This window comes from Phoca vitulina, unplaced genomic scaffold (genome assembly GCF_004348235.1).
Source record: "Phoca vitulina isolate PV1807 unplaced genomic scaffold, GSC_HSeal_1.0 scaffold23, whole genome shotgun sequence".
In the NCBI taxonomy this organism is placed as follows: Eukaryota; Metazoa; Chordata; class Mammalia; order Carnivora; family Phocidae; genus Phoca; species Phoca vitulina.
Window position 1 is genome coordinate 23,208,197 of NW_022589726.1, and position 22,747 is coordinate 23,230,943.

Genomic DNA, 22,747 nt, shown 5'->3' on the forward strand with positions numbered 1-22,747 from the left:
CCAACCATTAGACCTCTTGATATAAGAAAATGACCCAAGCTATTTGAGCCACTGCCAGGTTTGTTGTTGTTATTGTTGTTTTGTTTGTTTGTTTGTCATTTGTAGCCAAAAACATCCTAATGGACAGACCAAAATTCCACTAGTTTATAATAACAAAATGAGAAAAATAAGGTAATAACATTTTCATAGATCTAGATTCATTAAATTTAAAGGCTATTCTTTATTCTAAAATTATGTTGCTTTCACTTTTTGTCATTAAAACATCCTTTCTTTTATGAAATGATGGTGATTATAGATTGTCATTTTTTTTTTAGCACTCGGCAAAGAAAGGAAGGAGGGAGAGAGGGAGAAAGAAGGAGAGGAAGAGATTTTAGGTTATTCTTCCTCTAATTTTCAAAAATTTTTATTTTTGCTTGTGAAATCCTAAAGTCTATGACAAGAAGAATGTTGGCTGAACTTGCCTTAAAGGCCTAGAATCAATGATGTGCTGGAGCCTTGGTACTGGCTTGGGGGAGCAGATGGTTACATTTCTAGGAGGTGGCTTGATGTCACCTTGGTAGCTTGCAATCCAACATGGCGGGAGTATTTACATCATGGAAATCTGCAAATAATGAATCAAACCCCCTCCCCCTCAGTTGTTTACTGGCATACACCTACCTCTTGCAAGTGCCCAGGAGGTTGGGGATTTCTCTGGAAAGCTAGCAGGTCCTATTTTCTAGGGTAAGGTAAGCTATCAAAAGCTAGATCGGAGGACTGTAATTGGTGTGTGTTCAGTTCCCTTGACAGGTGTTTCCCATAAGTGCAGGCCGATTTAGGTTTAGATCTGTGACATGGGCTGGGCCACTATTGTGACCACCATTTTGTGGGTCCCCAACATACAGATTAACTTTATCACAGGAAACACAAGCACATTGTTATCTTAGATTCCTTGAAAGATTTATGCCAATTTCCTTAAGGCTCTTTTCTCTAAGACATTAAGGCAAAATACATTTAGGAATTCTACCCTCAGACAGAGCAGAGGTAGTTCAGAAATTTTCTATGTGCATTCTGCCCACCTCTTTAGCCATACAGAATCACTAAGACATGAACACTTACCTGACATTATAATGTTAGAGTCTCTGAATTGTAGGTACTTCAGTTTTCCCTGATTGACAAAAGTTCACTCTCTAATTGGGTATTTAACATTCCCAGGATATCAGACATGTTATTTAATCAAAATGTTAATTTTCCTTATGTCATCTATGTTTTCCAAGTGGTATAATGAGTAAAAACCATCTTTCAATCATTACCAGAAAAAAGGGGACCACCCCCCCAAAGCCATTTTAATATAGCTTTTAGCTTTCAGGCAGACCTGAACCCCATCCATCTCAATAAGACATTCTATTCCATTTACAATCTTTGGGGTGATGAGAATTGAATTCTTGTTTGTTTATATGTCCTCATTTATTTTTATCTTATGGACAGCTGGCTATTTCTGCTCTTAAGGCTATATGGCGTAGCAACAAGGATCTGGGGGTTTTAGAGCCAACTTGGGTTCACATCCTAGTTCTTCCATTATTAGCTGTGTGGCTTTGTGCAAGTTAGGAAAGTCTCAGTTTTCCTCAACCATTCAATGGGAATAATAGCAATAATCTCTGCCTCCTGAGTTATTGGAAGGCTTCAAAAAGATAATACATGTCAAGCACTCAACGTAGTATCATTATGAGTTTAGCTTTCTCAGCATTTTGGTCTATTGCTTGCAGGGCCCACTGCAAAGCATACTTTGAATTCCTCTAGGTGTTCTCTGTTACCTGGCCAACTCAGAGCAATATGTTCGGTTCTAGCATCACCTCACCAGGAGGCCTCCCAAGCTTTCAGCCATTTCAGCTGCTCTTTTATGAACTAGCTTCCGGCTTCACTGGTTCTTTTCAGTTTTCAGATTTCTAACTGAGCTCAGCCCTCTGCAAAATGTTGGCTTAGAGACACAGAACCATTTGTGACTTTAAAGTTACATCAAACTGTTCTTTGAAAAGGTTTGTGAAGACCTCAGCCTTTCTGTTATCAGTGGGAGTGGACTATTATTAGCCCCCAGTTCTGCACTGATCTTGGATTCAGTTCTGATTTTGGAGGTGGAGGAGAAATTACAGGATGTTCCTTGACAGGACTAAGATTGCAGAAGGGTTGTGATGGTTGATAATGATGTTCTGTCCTCTGTTCAGCACTGAAAAAAATGGAGTTGTTTTACTTAAAAAAATTTATTTTTCCAGTAATGGAGATAGCTTAGACTGAGGGAGTAAAAATAGTTCTAGATTTAAAAGTCAGAGATTCAGCGTTCTTTCTACTATCCATGGTTTTTCTCTCTCATTGCCCATAATTAAGAGAAATACAATGGAGAATACTTTCACTAGCCAGGGCCCAACTCCGTGAAACTATATTTAAATAGATTAGAAGTATATATTTCAGGAAAAAGCATCATATAACATCAGGCTAGTTGACTTCTATGATTAATAAAAAATCAAGTACAAGGATATGCCCTAGTATAACTTAAATCAGCCCAGCCTCTTATTCCTTATCCCTAGAACATTGTACTAGAAGTTAATCTCCATGGAGGTGATTTTTGTCTGTTTTGTTCTCTGTTATACCCTTAGCCTCTAGAAGAGTACTTGGCACATAGTAGGCATTCAGTAAATATTTGTCAAATTGACTGATGAATGAATGAATGGTACTGGAAAAATGAGAAGTGTGAGTTCAGAATTACGGAGCAGAGACATTGTAAGGTTTGTAATCATCAACACAATTTCAGTTATGTGGAAAGGAACTGGGCCTCTTAAAACAGAACAGTTGACTTACAAAATATTTAGAAAGATGCTGACAAAGTACTGACTTTTTTTTAAAAAAGGGATGATGAGCCAGAAATATTCTTTCATCAGAATGGTCCACTAATTTCAATTAACTGAGGCTTTAAGTGTAAGAATAAAAGTGCTGACTCTGAGGTTATGAATTATTGTAATCCGTGCAAACTTTGCCTTTGATAATAAAACCTTATGGACATTTCTCCCTCAGCGAGCATTGCCAGATGTTCTGATGAACTTTGATAGTCCCTTATTTCATCTTTGAGAAGAGGTCACCCCAATTTAAACTCCATATTAATTTTCTTGTTCTTAATTGAGACTAAGTAACATTGGCACAGAAGGTCCTGCACGAACCTTTCAGAGATGTAGACGATCAGAAGCAGAGAGCAGAAGATGGAGATTAGTTGTTAGGGTCTAAATTGTGGTTGTGCCTCTACGGTAGGTAAGTGGGCACTTCATAAAGCAAATTATGGCAGTGCTGCCATTTGTGATTTGTATCATCTAGATACAAATTTGTATCATTAATCCTTCTTTACTTTTCAAAATTAAAAATGATAGGCAATTGCTTTGCGGGCTTTTGTAAACATTTTGTGAAAAATGGAATGCATTTTTATATCATTCAGCATGAAGAGATTCAATGTTACACCAAATTCATGACACTGGTAGATTTGAGGTGCCTTCCCTCTTTTCTGTTTTTTTTTCTTCTCTTTATTTTTTGAGATGATGGCAAGAACTATAATGGGATATTTGACTGTTGCCTTTCTAATATTTGGACGTGTAAACCCAGCGTTATCTGGCCTCACCAGCTTATGAAATTTCCTGTGGCACCACTCCATTTTCTCAAAGAGTAACTTAGTATCTCCCCCCACCCCCTACCAACTCATTCCTATTTATTTTGGGGACACCCCAAAGAGGTGCTTCACATTTGCTCACAGACCTGTCAGACAGTTACCACATGGCGTCCACCATGTCTTTCTGCTGCCTGCCATTCTGAGGCTACCACTGCCAGCCTCCACTATCTGAGGTAAGGATGTCAGTATTCATGCCAAAGGTGCCATATTCCTGGGTGTGAGTGTGGTGCTGGGTTTAGTGCAGAGGAGGGGAGAAAGGCCATTTCTCTAAATCCCTGCTACACTGGCTTACATGGGTCCTTAAGCAGACCTGACTACATTCAGGGTCCTTTGTATTCCTTCAGCTTCTGTCCTTTATCTTACCAATTCTCTCATGGAAATAATTCTGTCAGGATCTGGCACTCACTCCTTGGCCAGAGTCTCAAACGTTCTTTTGGAAACATTCCCTGAGTTTCCAGTTGCCACCCCCTACCCCCTGAGGCTGGGCTAGGAAGCATCATTTGGGGCAAAGATGCCACAGTCCTCATCTGTGCCCTCCCCTTTGACACTCCTGCTCAAGCCAGACTCAGTCATGGAGCAGAAGCCCCACATGCGCAGGAGAATTTAATGTGAGAGTGATGGGAATGCAGTGAGGAGACAGAGCGAGTGTGCCCATGAGCAGTCAACTGGCCACAGGCTCTCCTACAGAAGGAGACCTTTTCCTCCTGTTTCTGCAGTGATGAAACAAAATCTAACACCCTTGGGCTCTGCACACAATATAATTTCCTTCAGAGCATCATTCAGGTGGGCACCTCCAGGGCCCAGGGCCCAGTCATCCCTTTGTTGAATATAAAGGTTTTCTGTGGAAATTTTTCTTAGGGACACAGAGTTTCCTCACATGCTCCCAGATGAATATTTGTTTTTGTTAGGTGTCTTATACCTGGTAGCAGCCCTGTTCCTCTCCCCCAGAGCCATGAAGAACATGGAGTCTAAGCCTCTTGCCCCTGCTCAGAGGCTTCTCTGAGTTCATGGCGGATGCTCCATCTGGGACCGCTTAGCCTGCGCCCAGGGGATGCTCTCTTGTCTTCTCTCCTCCATTTCCTTCTCTACTCAGCATCAACTGTATCTTCTTGCTATCCCAATGAGAACGGCTTTGACTTCTCTTTAAGTTTTCCTGATTTTAGCTAGTTTGAAACCCAGATGCTTTTTAAGAAGAAAAAGTACTGAGCGATAATATTATTTAAAAAACCATCAGCCAGGACACACCAATATTAAAAGGAGCAAACAGATAGGTTTCCGAATTCCCAAATGGGATTTCTATGTATTAGAAATGTCTGACCTGACATTTAAAAATTATTATGATATTCTGGATAATGACCAAATAAAATTAATTATGAGGTTTGGCTCTTTTGGAAAAAAGCCTTGAACTAATTTAATTCATGGATATAAGGATACTGTGCAAGTTAATATTGATTTACTAACTCAAATGATATGAAAGCTCCAGAATGAATAAATACTTTTACATTGAACTTGGTTTTGTTGCCCAGATACTATGGGCACTTGGCCACTTTGCTTCGAGGATAATATAATGTTAAAACATTTTTTTAAAAAGAAAAAAGAAAGAAAGAAAAGGAAAATTAAATTTCTAAGATCAGTTTTCTGAGATAAAACCAGTACCATATGGTAACTGTAAATATTCTACTCAACTAGCAATTAAATTTTTCCATAATTTGTGACTCAATACCCTCTACTAAACATGAAGATACAGAATAGGAGAAATTTGAGCAGGGATGTTAAAGGGATATTGTGAAATAATTGTAAGTATTACAGTATCTAGTTACATAAAATTACCTAGATTTATATATAAAGTATAAAAACGTATATAGTTAGAAGTGTTATAAGTAACAATAAGTGTTTTTAGGCTTACTAGGTACCAGATACTCTGCCAGAACTTTACTTAATAGTATCTCATTTAATCTATGCATTAGGTAGCTGTAATTCCCATTTTACAGATGAGGAAACTCATGCTCAGCAATACTGAGTAACTTGCCCAAGTTAATGACAAGTTAGTGGCAGGCCCAGGATTTGAACCTGCACATGTCTGACCCCAGAGATTATGCACCTAACTGATATGCTATGAGACAGGCAGGACAGGAAGCCACTTAAAAAAAAAAAAAAAGGATTAAATCTCAGGTGTGCGAAGTATATATAAATTATTTTTCTTTTCTTATTTTTAAAGATTTATTTATTTGAGAGAGAGAGAGAGCAAACAAGCGAGAGAGAACACGGGTGGGGGAGAGGGGCAGAGGGAGAGGGAGAAGCAGACTCCCCGCCAAGCAGGGACCCCCATGCGGGGCTCGATCCCAGGACCCTGGGATCATGACCTGAGCCGAAGGCAGATGCTTAACTGACGGAGCCACCCAGGTGCCCCTATAAATTATTTTTCTATCTCCTTACAAAATTGTTACATTCATACAAATTAGTTAAGGCTCTGAAAAAGTAAATGCTGGAAAAGAGGAGGAGCTGAGAGCAACTGGGTCTGATGTATGGCAAGACCAGTGGGTGGAGGATGCCGATGAGCAACCTTCCAGAACGCAGAGGAAGTGGAAGTCTGAGGGAGTTCAGAATCAGTGCAAGAGGGTGAAGAGGGCAGAAAGATGCTACTACATGATGGTCACACACGAGATCCGGGGAGAGTGGGGTTGCAAGAGATGAGAGGGCACAAGGAGCATCCAAAGCAGAAGGGTGTGCCAAGGAAGCCTGAGATGGCTGCTCCTGTCCCTGCACCCATATTTTCTAAGGGTTCCCCATGTCAGGAGCCAGTCCCAGAAGAATCAGTCTAGGCTGCTGGTGTTGTGGGGGGAACAGGCAGTTTGAGCCCAAAGCTGAGGCACAAGGAGGATCCACAGCATCTGTGCATGAGAACATCGCGGCTGAAGCCTGCAATTAGAAGGCACTGGGTAGATGAAGTACCAGAAGTAGCATGTTCGGTGCACTTTGTTCTTTGACTTCCCGATATTCCCTGCTCTTAACAGAGCTCTACTAGATTATGCGCACATGTCTTCCAAGGGCAAACATCAGCTCACAGAGACAGTTCCGCCTGAGCCCAGAAAGAAAATATTCTCCTAGCTACATTGTAAATTACAGGGCCCCCTCTCACTCCCTGAACTCAGTGAGTCACAAATTATTCAGAGCCACGTACATACCATGGGTTAAGCCTCATCTTTTCCCACCTTGCAGAACATGCTCTAATTGCCAATTCTCCCCTTAGAATGTAGTGCTGGAAACTCATGTGTCATCCCACCTGTGGCTTGGCCAGCAGCGTGCAATGAGTGTGCTACTTCCCTGAACTGCACCTCAGGCTTTGGGTACTTGTCATTTAAATTGCCTTTGCATTGCAAACTGCCACATCATACCTGTATTGAGTGTGTGGCACTGAAAACTGCCAGATCTTTTTCACTTAGACAGGAGCTGTCAAACCAGATATCCATCCTAGACTTATGAAAGCCCAGTTACAAATACATTTTACACAGGTCTTTGCCTGTATTCCTATTAATTTCTGGTTTCAGCGGCCTAACATTCCAAATTGCTGAGATCAGGTTGAATTCCAGCCAGTTGATTATGTCATCGACACCAACAGTGCCAAACTCATCACGCTCCGTGATACCCGCAGATAAGATAAACTGCCTTCTATGTCTTCAGTACATTCAACAATTTTCAACCAAAGTCAACAAGTATTTATTGAACACATATTGAATTAGTCACTCTTCTAGATGCAAGGATGATCGGGAGGTATTTATGATGTGTGGATAAACTAGACATAGTCCGCAAGGGGCTGGTGACGCATGGGGGAAATGGGCATGAATATGGCCACGTGGGATACCATAGGAGTCAAGTCTTATGAAAGCATAGAAAATTCAGCTACTTACTGAATTGCTTTAGTAGTCATCTCAGTTTCTTATATACGTAATGTTCACTAAACCTCTGTTTTCAGATTTCCAACTGGTTGGCGTGGTGTCAGTTCAACCTGAAGCTAGGTCTGCCTAGAGCAACTAGACCAACTGATTGACTGGGGACTTTGTATCACATGGGTGAATTGCGGCAGAATGTGTGAATTTGATTTGATTAAGAATGTTGATGGCCAGGACCCAGACATTAGAAATATACAAATATCTCATCTTACCAGCACTTTCTGTGACTTTAAGACAACAATAATGTGAGAGAAAGACAGTGCACAAGACAGAGTCACCTCACGTGCTGCTCTTGTAGAATGCAAAGATAACTAGGAAGCAATAGGGAACAAAGGGGCCTCCCTCTGCAAGGATGAGCATAATAATGGCGGGGTGTCCACTAACCACTTGACAAACTCAGTAATAGTTCAGATGCGCCACATCTCTGCATTTTGTAGCCAGCCACCATGTCCGATGACACAATTATTGGTAGCTGAAGCTCAAATAATTATTTGGGTGGTTGACTAATTATTCCTTTCTGTTGCCTTCCTCCTAGAGGGAGAAGGAGAGAGAGGAGGAAGAGGAAATCTTCCTGCCCACGGTTTTTACTAGGTTGCCAGATTGACATCTGTGTGCCTGGTTCACATTTACTAATCTGAGTCTTAGCAAGAACAGGAGATTACTTACTCAGGTGTGGGGGTTCTTGGTATTTGACACTGAAAACAATGATTCAAACCTGGGTATAATTGGGTAGAACTGAAAAGATTCTTTCATGGCCTCTAGCCCCCATTCAGAGCCTTCTTTTCTCTCTTGACACCCTTTGTCCTAGGAGAGCCTTATGCAGTGGGGGTTGTCCAAGGGCCCTGGTCCTGAGGCAGGCACCTGATTATGCCTTCTCCAGGTAGGACCCCAGGCTCAGACCTCTCCTTGAGCCTGGGTTGTGTGTAAGGTTCGTGCTCTCTCAGCGAGGCGCACCAGGGCTGGCAGCCCAAAGATTGTCAGTAGACAATCTGTTTGTTTTGCTCTTTATTTCCTTCCCTCCCTCTCATTGTTCCTTCCTAAATCCTTCAAGTGTTTTATTACTAAAGCTTAAAACTCAGTTCTTAGCCAAAGTGAGTATGAAATAAGACTCTTGAAAGATATACTACAGATGAAATAAACTATTAACAGAGAATCAATGAAGGCAGTGGACTCAGGAAGTGAAAAAATGGTGTTGGAACAGCTGGACATTCATATGCAAAAAAGAAAAAGAGAGCGAGAACATTGACGGTACCTTGAACCATATGTAAAAAGGAACTCAAAATGTCTCAGAGACCTAAGTGTATAATGCAGAACTGTAAAAGTTCTAGAATAAAACATAGGAAAAATTCTTTGTGACCTTGGGTTAGTCAAAGATTTCTTAGATATAGCACAAAGACACAAACTGTAAAATAGACAATAATAAATTAGACTTTATCACAACTGAAAGCTTCTCTTTGAAAGACACTGTTAAGAAAATAAAGACTAACTGCAGAATGAGAGAAAATGTTTGCAGAACACATATCTAATCAAAGACTGGTAGCTAGAGTAGATAAAAAAACTTTGAAAACTCAGCAATAAGGAAACAAACAACCCAGGGGAAAAAAAATGGAAAAAAGATTTGAAGACCCTTCAACGAAGGTGATATATAGACAGTAAATGATCACATGAAAAGATGCTCCACATTGTTATTGATCAAGGAAATGCAAATTAAAACCATAATGAGCATGGCTAAAACATAATGAAACTGGTAATATCAACACCGAGAACCCAAAACTCCTACACTTTGGGTAGAAATATAAAATGGTACAGTACTTTGAAAAAGTTTGGCAGTTTCTTTTTTTTTTTTTTTTTTAAAGATTTTATTTATTTATTTGAGAGAGAGAATGAGATAGAGCACATGAGAGGAGGGAGGGTCAGAGGGAGAAGCAGACTCCCCGCTGAGCAGGGAGCCCGATGCGGGACTCGATCCAGGGACTCCAGAATCATGACCTGAGCCGAAGGCAGTCGCTTAACCAACTGAGCCACCCAGGCGCCCAAAGTTTGGCAGTTTCTTATAACATTAAACATACACTTACTTTATGACTCAGCATTCCTCCATCCATTTAATGCGGATCATTGAAAATCATATTCACACAAAAACGTGTTTCCTAGTGTTACAGCAGCTCTATCCAAAATTGCCAGAAGCTGAAAACAACCCAGGTTTCCCTAGCGGTGAATGGATAAACTGTGGTCCATCCATACCATGGAATACTACTCAGCCATGAAAAGAAATGAACACTGATACAGGTAATGGCTTGGATGAATCTCAAATACATTGTGTCAAGCAAAAAAAGCCAGACTCAAAAGGGTACATATTATATGAGTCTATTTATACAGTATTTTGGAAAAGGCAAAACTACAGTGACTGACAACAGATTAGCGACTACCATCGCTGGGGGATGGGGAAGGGAATTGACGACAAGAAGGCACAGGGGAAGTTTTGGGGTGGCAGAAATGTTTGTATCTTTCTTGGGATGGTAGTTACCTGAGTATAGACCTACATAAAAATTCATCAAGCTGAACATTGCAATTTGGACATTTAACTGAAGGCGAACTGTTTCTCCATTAAAGTACTTAAAAAATGAAGGTGAAACAAAAACATTTTTCAGATAAATGGAAATTAAGGGAATTCATTACCAGAAGACCTGCACTAAGAAATGCTACCAGATAGGAACTTGGATCTTCAGGAAGGAAACTAGTGCTTTGGAAAGAGTAGATATAAGATAATAGTATATGTTTATTCAGTTTTCCCTTCATATATCTTCAGGTGGAGGCAGGTAGAATACAGAACACCTACATTATGGAGAGGGATGGTGGGGGGAGGGGACTTGTTAAGAAACAAAGAGAAAGTCACCAAATCAATTAGGGAGTCCTAGCTCGTGAAAATTTAGTTCTGACTTGATGCCATGGTGCAGAGTGAATTCAAACTGGGACTTCACAATGCCAAACAACCTGATGAATACGACAAATTTGAGCCAGTTATTCCCAAACAGTGCACGACAGGCATTTGATATCCACAGCTTGCTGTTAACAGTTATTAAAAAATATTCGTTAGGTAATTATAACCTCAACTTCTAATTCTAGTCTTCTAAGAATTATTCTAACAAAACTAGAATTCGCAAATGGAGACCCATTATGGGTAGGAAATGCCAAAGTCATGGGCCAAGATTTAAACTGAGGTCAATCTAATTTCAAATTCCGCTGATCTACCCACACAGCACTGGTTTTACCCCCAGACTGTGTTCTCCCATATACAAAATGGAGATGATAATAATACCTATCTCAGGGGGTTGTTATGAGGATCAAATGAGAAAATGTCTGCAAGTACGTGGGATATAATGAGAACTCAATGAGGGGAGTGTGTCCACACACACTCTAGTTAATACATCTTACAGCCATCCAAGGCTTCAGCGAGAAGGAGTGTGTAGAACCCCCGCTTTTGTGGATCACTGAACTCTCCTATCACCAGAGACACCATCTTAATCCCAACAGCCTCCCAAACAACAGCCAACCTAAAACAACCTTTAGGTAATCACGGACTTTTTAAAGGTGCAACAGAAATATTCTCCTTGTAACCCACTAAATTAAATATTGAAACAAGGAGTGAATGTCAAATAATCCTCAGCCTGTCTCCGGGAGCTTTGAATAAGCAATGGTTACCCTTGAGGCTTACTCCAGCCACATTTTTGGACCCAAATCTGTTCTAAAGCCAAGGGCTGTCTGATAGTATTTTGGATTAAATTTGGATTAAAGGACTTAATTGGATTCCCCTAACATTAATTGAGTTTGTCTTGTTTGCTGGGCATCATGCTAGACACTTTCGCACATATATTTATTTTAATTTGTTTCAATAAGAATACTCTTTAATGCATCTGCCACATTTCCTGCAGATGGTTTCCTCAGTGTTTCAAAACATATGAAAAACCTGAGAAGTATTTGTGAGGTTCTTATGATCATTTTTCTAAGATCTGAAATAGTTCTTTTTAGATGAATAATATTTAAACAACTGATAAAAAATAGTGTCTCTTATTTGGGCATTATATTTTTCTTCTAGTATCTGAGAGATTAATCACATGCATCCTAAAATTAGTAACTGTGAATCTTCTTTAGCAGGATGGCTCAAATACCATTTAAAATCATGGACATTTTGTCCCTCCCCTCCCCCCATCCCATGTTCAAGGGGAAGAAAAATGTATGTGTTTGTGTACAAAGCTAAAAAAACAATATATAATTCCGAACTTCCCAAAGGGTACTGTAAGCTATGTATTAGCTTTGGAGGAACTCTATTTACAACTCTTCTGATGGCTAGTTTCTTTCTTCTACTATGATTTGCCATAATTTAAATCATCCAATTGGGTGCTTGATGTGTCGATCTGTGCAATTTGCTCTGTCTTTTATGTGTGACCCAGAGTCACACATGCAAAGGAAATCTTAAAGATCTCTTACTTCATTTTCTTAGTTCCTCTTCCTCTTCTATCATCCTGTCTTCCCCACTAGCTCTTTCAACAGCTAGTGTCCCCAAAAACGGCCCCAACAAACACACAAGTACAGTTTGGTACCTTCCCAGTCTTGTCTGTTTCAAACCGATTTCCTCTTGACACCTTCTCAACTTCATTCCCCGCAGCAACATTTCTGTTTCCTCTGGGGTCTCAGGAGACCATGTCTTTCTTCCTCAATACCACTGGAAGAGGAAAGAGAGTTGATGATATGTCATTCCTTATCTTTTACAGACATGATCTTTTAGCAAGAGCTCTGGAAGAAGGTATTGTTATCTCCATGAGGGTCAGAGAATTTAAGCAATTTTCCCAAGTTCACAAAGCCAGCAAATGAAGGACCAAGATTTATACTCAGGTCTTCCTGACTTCCCTTGCTGTCTACCACACCCAGGATCAAACTCAATCTAGCACTTATAGATTTCCTTGATCGGGATCCAATTTTATCCAACCAGTTTTATATTGGCCCCAAATCTCATCCAAGCTAACTACCATACGACCTTCCTTAAGGTAGGATGTACCTACTGACCTGGAATACCTTTCCCTTCTCCTGTCCTAGGTTTGTACATTCATCTGTTTGTTCATCTTCTAGAGGATCCTTCTGACTCCTCCAGCTCCAGTTTTTCTCCTCCTAAACATTTGAAGAGTTTGGAAGTTGATGTCCTTTGTCCCTCCTCCACCACAACAATCCAACTGCTTCTCCCGTGGAGATGAGTGGGTCCTACAGCTAGCAGGCAAGCTGAACCCAGAGGATGGGAGCATGGCCTTGGTCTGAGCTGGGCTGGATGGAGAAATCTGGCAGCTGACATAGGACTTCTGCCCTCTAGACTGAATCAGAGCCTGGAGACTGCTGCAAAGAGCCCTAGGACTGGTATCAAATGACCTAGAGGACCTTTGAAGGGAGGAAAATGGCACTAGCACATGTAGGTGCTCTTGGGATGCCTACTGGTCTCCTTGGCTTTTTAGGAGAGCTGAATAAATGAGCTGAGTCTGTTCCATCCTGGGGCTGAAAGGCCAGTGGTGTTTGCAGCCAAGGACACCATCAGGATGGAGATAGCTTCCTTTTGGTGCTCTGTTTAAAAGATTTATTATTTGAAAAAGTCACCAGGACCAGATGGATTCAGAACAAAGTTCTAGCTAATCTTTAAAAATAAACAAATAAACCAGGTGATCCAAATGTAACATACTTTTTCAGAAAAAAGAAAAAGAAACCTTTAGTATCCTCTCACATCATTGTCTTCATTATCTTTCCTCTCTTTAATGTTCATCTTCCCCTCTAGCTCACCCAACACTGCCTCATCCCCCAACCCCAACACACATACACATTTAACTGCTTTCACAGACTTGCTGGTTTCAGAATGATTTCTCCTTGCCCCCTCCCTAACCACTTTCCCTTATCAAAAATTCTGTGTCCCCTGGCAACTGGTCAGGCTGAGTTTTAGGAGACCCAACTTCCTCTGCTCAGATCAAACAGACAGTTTTGCCCCTGGGGGGCTCCCTTGAGCTGGAAGGCCCCTCTCTCTTCCTTGGAGAGCCCTGCCTCCCTCTTGTGGGCTCTGCTGCTGCTGGTGGAGAGAGAACCTTATAGAACACCATGCAGATTCCTGTCTCGATTAAGATGTCTCTGGTCGCCAGTAACAGAATATGAACCCCAAATGTCATAAACAATAAGTGCCTTCTCTTATATTACTCTTAGTCGATGCAGGCTGGAGGGGTGGTTGATTCAGGGGCTCAACAATATTATCTGGAATCCAGCTTCCTTCTATTTCTGCCCTCTATTTATGGCACTAACTTCATCCTTGTCCATGTTCAGGATGCAGAGACAACTGGCTCTTTCCCCAGACAACTCCAGCAAACCCCACCTGACATCTCAGCCCAATCACAGGTAAGTGGCGTGGTTGGCTTTGAAGAATCATCTGAGGAGTGACTGTTAGAAACCATCTACAATGTCCACTGGAGTTCCTCCACCTCATGTCCCCGGTTGGCCAGTGAGGAAATCCAGCACGAACACTCCTGGAATGCCCACCAGCAATAAAACTCATCACCAACAGAAAAATTAACCCTTTGGATAAGGGTGATGTTCTTAAGTTTGACTGTAGTTCATCCTGACTAGTTACTTGTTTGTCAAAAGACTTCCCTCTTGTATTCTTTCATTTTATGGGAGGAATGATTGAGATGAGCGGAACATTATTTTAAATCCTCTTCTTAGAATGGATTGTAAATCACCTGTTTTCATAACTCTGGCCAGTTGCCATTTTACTGTGGTTAATTTGTAGACTACTGCTATTGACATGTTTTTGAGGTGACCTGAAAGTTTCTACATATCCATATTTTAATTGGTTTAGTTTGAGTTTTCAGTGGGATGTGTTTAAAAAAAAAAAAGCTGGACACTAGTTAAAGCCAGTAAAAACAGACTTTTTTGAGTAACTACTGCAGTAGAGAAAAAGCTTGAATGTAGAACCGAGCTCAACGCTGACCTGTGTAGAGGTGTGGAGACTGAGTGGGAGTCAGAGAAGTGGAAAATTACAAAAAGCAGGTTGGTGGGAGGGGGGGGGAGCGGGTAGGTCAACGTGATTAGGCCATGTGGGTTTGCTAACTGGTGGAAGCAGGGCTTCTCCTGTCTTACAGAGATTGGGGAATAGGGGTCCTGTCTTCAGGTGTTGGCTGGAACAAACAGTAAATTATTTTGTCAACTTTAAGTTTTCCCAGGTAGGAACTTAATGGGGGCTGGGTTGTCCCACAGATGTGGCTTTGACTTGTTAGAAGCCTTACTAGTGTTTGTTTAAGATCTGTGTGTGTGTGTGTGTGTGTGTGTGTGTGTGTGTGTGTGTGGTAGGGGGGAGGCTGGAAGAAATTGTTTACGATGACAGTAAAGGATGGTTTTCAGATGTAACCTAAAGAAATTGTGCTACACTGTTACCATAGGATTTCTCTTTGTCACTAAGTTTATAATTTTGTTTACTAATAAAAAGTCAAATTAATACTACACATTGAGCTTTTTGAGTAGAGGACCAATCAAATATTATGCCTCAGTAGTCCCTGAAGGCATTGTTAAGTAGCAGCATAATCTATATATAAAGCAACAAAGGATAGCCCTGAATCAGCTATCTGGAACTTTTTTTTTTTTTTAAAGAAGCAAGGTTTTATGGGGGCATAACTCAAATAAGTCAGCTTTGCCCACCAACTTTAAGTGGTGCTAAAAAATCAAGGAGTTAGTCATATAAGCTTATAAATAGGTACTCGAACAAGTACATACAGGATGGAAATTTTTAACCTCATAAATCCTTTCATTGTAGAAAAATTATTGAAACAACTAGCAATAAATGATCTATGTTCTCTCTGGAGTTGTTAAAAGAAGATGTGTCAGATTAGTCATCAGAATATTTTCCCAATACACATACAACTCTTTGGAAATATATATGTGAAAATGTGAAAATCTTCATAAAGCTGACAAAGATGAAAAGGAATTCTAGAAAAAATTGCCCATCGTTCATTCATTATTGGTTGTAAAATTGTTTTATCTTTGCAATCACAAGAAGCATTATATGGGATAATATGCTATAGGGAAATGGAGTAAATGTTCCACTAAGTCAGATATTCCCCTGGTGAGGTTGGTTCTATACTGTATGCTGAAGGTCCAACAGGAAAAAAAAAAAAAGAAAAGTCATCTAATTACAGATCACATTTGGGCTTAGGTGATGCCAATAGATCTAGGTGAAAATTGAACAAAACAATTCTAGTTAGGAATTTGCAAACCAATAGTCCAATATTTAGTAGACATCAGGAAATATATGTTAGGTGAAGTTTTCAAAATGTGTATTTTGGCCACATGTAAATAAAATATCTTAGATATTGAGTAATATTTACATTTCAACCAGTTGTATCACTCCTGTATTAGCATCTTTTTCAAAGAGAGGATAAAAGGAAAGAATCTCAGATTGTTCAGTTACAAAGAAGCCACATTATTAACATCATCCTTTTTCACTATTTCTCACTATTACCCAGAAGCATTTAATTGGAATATCCTGGCACTAAATCTCTCCCCAAAGAAACAGCTGAGACCAAAGAAAGAAGCAAGAATGTTCTCTGAAGAACCGCTGAAACTCCTGTAATCAGAGCCAGAAGGTTTAGGGCTGTTATGGCAGAAGAAGCACCCCGAGCCCCAAATCAAGTTTACTTAATCTCATTTAACACAGGATTTCAATAATCTTATCTAGTTTCTATGCCAAAGGTTAAAAGGGTTTTACTCAGTGCTAGTTTCCTGGGGTAGAATTTGAAAGCATGCTTAAAGAAACACGGGACCCCACTTTGGAATCTTGTTCCTTTTTGTCCTCAGTCCTAATTTTAGGACTCAGTCTATCTCCAGTTGACTCCATTGTATAATTATTTACAACTCTATTTCCTCTTTCAGGGTAGGTCCTTCATATGTTCTGTTACTATTTGTATTCCTTTATCCTTCAAAGTCTTTCCAAAAACCGCATACCCTGTAGGCATCCAGTGAATGCTTGTTAAACACAATGAATCAAAAATAGAGAATTAGAAGAGCCGATGTTCTGTTGGAAGCAGCCAGAAGTCACATATGGTGGTTGCAATGTAGGAAGAAACTAAAATCAAAGAAGAAAAGCCCAACCATCTGGGGCCATTCAATGTAGGGACAAAGAGCTTCACACACCTCATTAGCCCCTGGGAACTGCAAGGAGATTCAGAGGGATGAGTACTTGATGCTCAAAATGACCACACTGAGTCATCAGAAGGTCTAAATGAGGGTCTGTGTGATCAATTTACAGAAGGAGGGGGAAAATGAGATATTATTTTTTGTGTACCAAATTGGCAAAGATTTTTTTTAAAAGATAAAGCCAGTGCTGATAAGGGCACAGTGATATGGATATGCTTATAAACTGCTGGAAGGCACAACCAGTTCACGAAAAACATTTTATGAGCAATGCCATATGTTTGCGAAGACACATGACACAAGGATGTTCACTGCAGTACTGACACTATGAAACATTGTTCATCAATAAAGAAATAGTCAACAAATGTTTTGAAAATTAAATTAGAATATGTCAATGTAATATAAATGTATACATGTGCCTTAAAAAGAATGCATGCGTGTATGAAAGGATGTACACTAACATATTAACAGTGGATGGTAGGATCACAGATGGTTTTCATTTTGTTTCTTGCCATGCTGTGTTTTCACAATTTTCACCAATATATGCGAATTAATTTAATAAGCAGACACAAGAAAGGATTTTCTTTGTGTGTGTTCAGGGGTAAGCTGTAGCTATCTGAAAAATTCCTTTATGTAGAGAAACCCATCCTTGGCCATCCTGTGTTAGACTTTTAGGAAATTCGCACTATGTTAGGTCCCGAATAAAAAAAAAATAAAAGACATTGTCCCTACCCTCATGGAGCTTACATGGAGGAGACAAGTTTTTACTCTACTGATTATTGAAATTTCCCTTGTGCTAGGCATTTTGTTTAGATTACCTCATGTAACCCCCACAATTATTCTGTGACGTAAACATTCATATTATTCTCCCTTCACATAGAGGGAGGCTGAGGCTTAGAGAGGTCAAGTGACTTGGCCAACATCACAACTTGTAAGTAGCGAAGGAGAGCTTCGAACACAGCCCACGCCCTCTCTAGACGCCTTTCACCAAGACTGTCTCAAACAATTATACTCAAGGTGATGTGTGCCAAGATGGAGGTAAATCCAGAGTGTTCTTGGAGCACCTAGGACGCGTTTCTAACCCAGAGTGTGTGGAGGAAGGGATGGGGAAGGCTACCTGGAGGACATGCTACCTTCACAGAATAGAACATGAATGGCAGTTGGGGCCGGGACAGGTGCAAAAGGGTGTTCCGGGCGGAGGAAGCCATGCGTATCTGTGCTCAGAGGCCCAAGGGATGGCGGCCCATGAGGCTGGAGCAGAGCGTGTGGCTGGGGCCAGGGGGGAGAGGGGCCACGACAACCCAGACAGCTAGGCTGAGGCTTCCTTACAAAGGGGCAGATTTGCTTCACCCAAGAGTACTGCACAAAATGCAAGTCTTTCTTTCAGGGTTGCACTCATGGGTAAGAAAAAGGGTTAAGCAGGCTTTAAAAATCCCATCCCTGCTTGACTGATTAGTGCCATGGCAACCCAGCAGCAGCCAACACTTGTCAAGGCCTCTTCTTTGGCTACAATAATAAACAGTGATAAAACATTACCTCAGGGCTTTATATTTTTGCCATCAGTTAAAATTCTGTGTGGTGAAGACTTCTTCAAACCACAGCTAAAAGAGAGAGAGAGGGAGGGAGGGAGGGAGGGAGAAAGGTATATTTTAAATAATGCACTAGAAATACTTTAGGCATATGCGTTAAGAATTCAAAGGCTTTAACCTCTCAGCCTCTTGAAAAGGCCAAAAGCCTGATGGAGGCAGAGTTCTGCAAGGGCTTCCTCCGTAGGAATAAAGACTTGACAGGAGGTAAACAATGACGCTGCACTCTGTAGCTTCCAGAAGCATCAGCCCCATTATGTCACTAGCAATGGCTGCCGCGCGGGGCGAACGCCACCCCCTCGCCCCTCCTTGCACTTTTAGCTCGAGCTTAAAGAGAGGAGCGCCCTCTCACAATTATTGCTGTGTGACAACTGCGTGGCGGGTGGGACTTGTTTCTAAAACAGATGCGCAAATATTTAGATTCGGTACCCCTCTCACAGCCGCTCTCCAGCCGCGCAGCTGCTCCAGCGGGACAGTTCTTCAGAGGAACCGAAGGCTCCTCCGTGTGGAGACGAGCCTGGGCTGGGTTGCAATCTGGATCCCCCCCTTCTCCTGGCAGCTTCCCCTTCACCCCTCAGTTTCCTGCTTTGTAAAATGGGACTCAGCCCCCTCCAGTCTAGAGGATGAACATAAATGGGGCAGGCACAGGTTGGTGTTTAAAAAGTCCTAGCTGTTATTCTTTACTCAGGGACCCGAACTCTCAGGCTAAGTCAGAAAATGAAACCCTGAAGTGGCCTCGGCACAGTTCGCACCCCTGGTACCCTATGTCATTCATCCTGAGCCACACACGGTTTTCCGTGTTGTCACATCCCCGAAATCAGGTTGTGTCTTATAATAGGCAATGTGTCAGAGTTAATTGGCAACGATTTTTCTTTCTTACTAGATCAGAAAATAATGGAGCATCTCACAGTGGGCGAAATCTTACATTGAACGAAAGAGGGTAGTCCCTTCCAGCATATGGAGCGTTTTGGTTTGGTTACCGGCCAACAGATAAACGAAAGAGCCAAACACTACTCCCGTTCAGTAAATCTCTGACGGCAAAGATAAGATTCACGGCAAGTACTCAGCTCATCTTCCTGAGCAACACATCTGTTCCAAAGAAAAGCCACGTCGAAGTCATCCATCTACTCAGTCTCCTATGTGATCTGTACCATCTGCTGCCACCTTTCCCTGTCTCCTCCACTGTCCTCCCCACCGCACGTGCTGCTCTCAGGGGAAACAAAACAAAAGAGACTTCGAGATTTTCAGAGTCGTTTCTAAAATGGAACCAGGAATATAATGAATGTAATTTTCTGGGCTTGTAGAGACATGTTGATCATAGCGGCAAGGCTTACTGCTGGGGGAGAAAGTAGGAAGATGCTCATGCAAACACACCCACAGAGACACGCACGCACGCATGCACGCACTTGCTCTTGTAAGAAAGAGAACCAGATTATGGAGCAGGTTAGGAGGCACGTGCTTGGGGAACCGACCTCTCAGGGGGCTAAAATGTCATTGGCATGAATTAGAACCATGATGCCAGCTAACTCCGGTTTTTGAAAACAGCTTTCTCTACCTGGTGGCGGGCTGAAAGAAACAAAGGTGGGTGTTCTTCCTGCCAAACGAGACACTGACTTCTAGGAGAAATAGTTAAAAACACACAAACAAACGAAACGAAACTCCCTCGAGGTGCTAAACCTGTCTCAAGTGAGTATTTTTGGGGTGCTTACTGGCAAGTCATGTAGTGCAGTTCCGGGACTGACCACCGATCCTAAACTCTCATGCCTAAATTAGTACTTGTGGTTAGCAGGTTCAAACGACTGTCAAAAACTGTCAAGGATGTGAGATTTTGCTCTCCTTGCATGCTAACAAGTTTGTCAGCCACAGTTTCATTGGAGGCTAGGAGGTGACAGGTTTCCGGGTCAGATAGTTTGGAAGAAAGAGAGCACCTTGCCTACAAGAGGTGCGGAAATGCCAGAGACCCTGGAGAATTGTCTCCCAGCGACAGCCTAGTAATGTGACCCTAGTGGAATACAGTATAGTATGCCCACCCCACTAAACAAACTTATCGAACAGAGTACTGAAACAAACATACTGAAACATATACCAAAAGAATATCAAAGTCAAGAACGGATTATTAGACTGTGTAGGATGTTCATATGGTTCAGGTCTTGCCTATAAAGCAATGCAGGGTTCATTTTCTCATGGGAATGAACTCGAATAAAAAGATCACTCATAGAGAAGGAAACAGGACAAAGGAAACAAAGAATAGTTCTTTTTCCTCCTTATTCAGAGACATACATATCATGCACGTCATCATTCAGAGGAAAGGGTAAAACTGGATGCTTAAAAGTAGTTGGAAAAATTTTAGCTAAAGGCAATCCAAGGGCTCAAAGTTCCATTATGGAGTGCTAATTTTGTTCCTCTTTCAGCATAGATGGCTTTTCTTTTCTTTGGGTTGGATCTAATGGTTCCTTGTCCTCATACTTGAAGCAGTTGAATTGGGAGAGAAAGTTGCCTGATTTGAGATGAATGGAACTTGAATCATTTTGAATTGCTGTATCAAACTGATTGGAGCATTTCACATAACTTTAACATATGGAATTCAGCTGTAACTCTGATTTCCAAATTCTAAGCATTTTTTTTCCTTTTCCTAAAATGAATACATGTGATTATTGTCTTCCATGTAATAGTCATTTTCTTAATAACTTTGACTAACTGGTAGCCTATTGCTATTTTGGAAGATCTATATACTACTAGTAACTAACCTGCAGACCTTATTCAATTTTTGTCAATAGTTCTTTCTGGTCCAAAATTCAATCCATGTCCCCCATTGCATGTAGTTTTCAAGTTTTTAACATTTCCTCCAATCTGAAACAGTTCCTTATTTTCCATGCTTTGCTCTTTTAAAGAGTCCTTCGGTTTGAATTGGTTTGCTGTTTTCTCATGAGTATGAAGAGCTTAAGCATTTTTGGCAAGAAGGTTAAAGAAGTGATATTGAGCCCTTCTCGAGGCAGCCTATTGGGGTGCACGAAGTCAGTAGGTCTCCTCACTGGTGATGCTGACTTTCATCATTTGGTTAAGGTGGTGTCTGCCAGGACTCTCCACTGTAAAGTTGTGGTTTTTTTCTCATTGTAACTAGTAAGTATCTTGTGGAGAGATACTTTGAGACTATGCAAATATCCTATTTTTCATCATAGTTTGTCCACTAATTTTGGCAATCTTGCTAGCCTGTGACAATTATTACTGTGATGTTTACCAAAGAATCATTTTTCTGTCATTCCTTCAGCATTCATTAATTGGAATTCTACTGAGTCCAGGCTTATCCTTGGACTTTCCCTTTCCAGTCCTGGAATCAGCCATTTCTCCAAGGAGCCCTGGTTCCTTTGATTGAAGAATGATGTTTAGAAACCAAGATGTGGTGGGTACCAGGTGTGCTCATCATTACTGGGGTGTCATCATTGCCAGCCCCTTTCAATGAAAGAGTTAGGAAACATCTGAATACACACACACACACACACACACGCACACACATCTCTATCTACTTAAAACCATGATTCACATTCACATCTCTGATTTCCATCTAACACAAGGTTGCTTGTAGTCTCCCTTTTGTCCTTATTTATATCTTTTCTTTTATTAAGATACTTGGCTCTTATTATCCACAATTCATTTATTTATTTGCACAAGCCTATAATGCACATAAAGTAGTTTCAGAGTTGCTAGCCCATACCTCTGTGAAAAACAAATTTACCAATTCAGTAATCAAATATTTCTGTAAGTTCATTTTGTTTTTCGCCTTACATTGCATTACATGCAGTATTACAAAAACGTAAGCTCCATGAGTGCTTTGTTCTGCTCACTGCCACGTTCCCCAACCTAGGACAGTACCTGGAACTTGGTAGGAACTGAAATGTATTTGTTGTTGAATGTTGCTGAATTAACCTGCTTCATATTTCTTTAAGAAAGTACTTTAGATGTTTAGGATGTCAGTGATGAGTGCTAATTTGCTAACAAATTGCCAGCATAAAGATGGACAATCTGTCTTTCTGCCTTGAATGCGTATTACCGCAATTGTGCAAGTACAGTATGTGATTCAGTCTTGTTCATTAGAATGTTTGCCTGCAATATACTCCTCCTCATCTCTTCTGATAGGGGCTGTCCATAGAAAGGAAATATGGTTTTTTTCTCCTAAATTCTTGACAATGAACATGTATTGTTTTTCTAATTGGAAAAAGAAGCAAAAGCTCTGCCTACAAGCTCATCTGTTAAAGTGTGAGTCCCCATCAAAGGGTTATTGTGATTATTCTGATACCCTCCCTCACTCCTCATCCTCCTCGGGAATC

General features: G+C 40.9%; 1 long non-coding RNA gene across 1 annotated transcript; it reads left to right on the plus strand.

The window, feature by feature from the left end:
- Position 1: 1 nt before the first annotated feature.
- On the plus strand, positions 2-20,933 carry LOC116642459. The gene is made up of 3 exons (XR_004301341.1): positions 2-58; positions 13,978-14,049; positions 19,306-20,933. It is a non-coding gene; the product is annotated as an uncharacterized LOC116642459 (long non-coding RNA).
- The last annotated feature ends 1,814 nt before the right edge of the window (positions 20,934-22,747 follow it).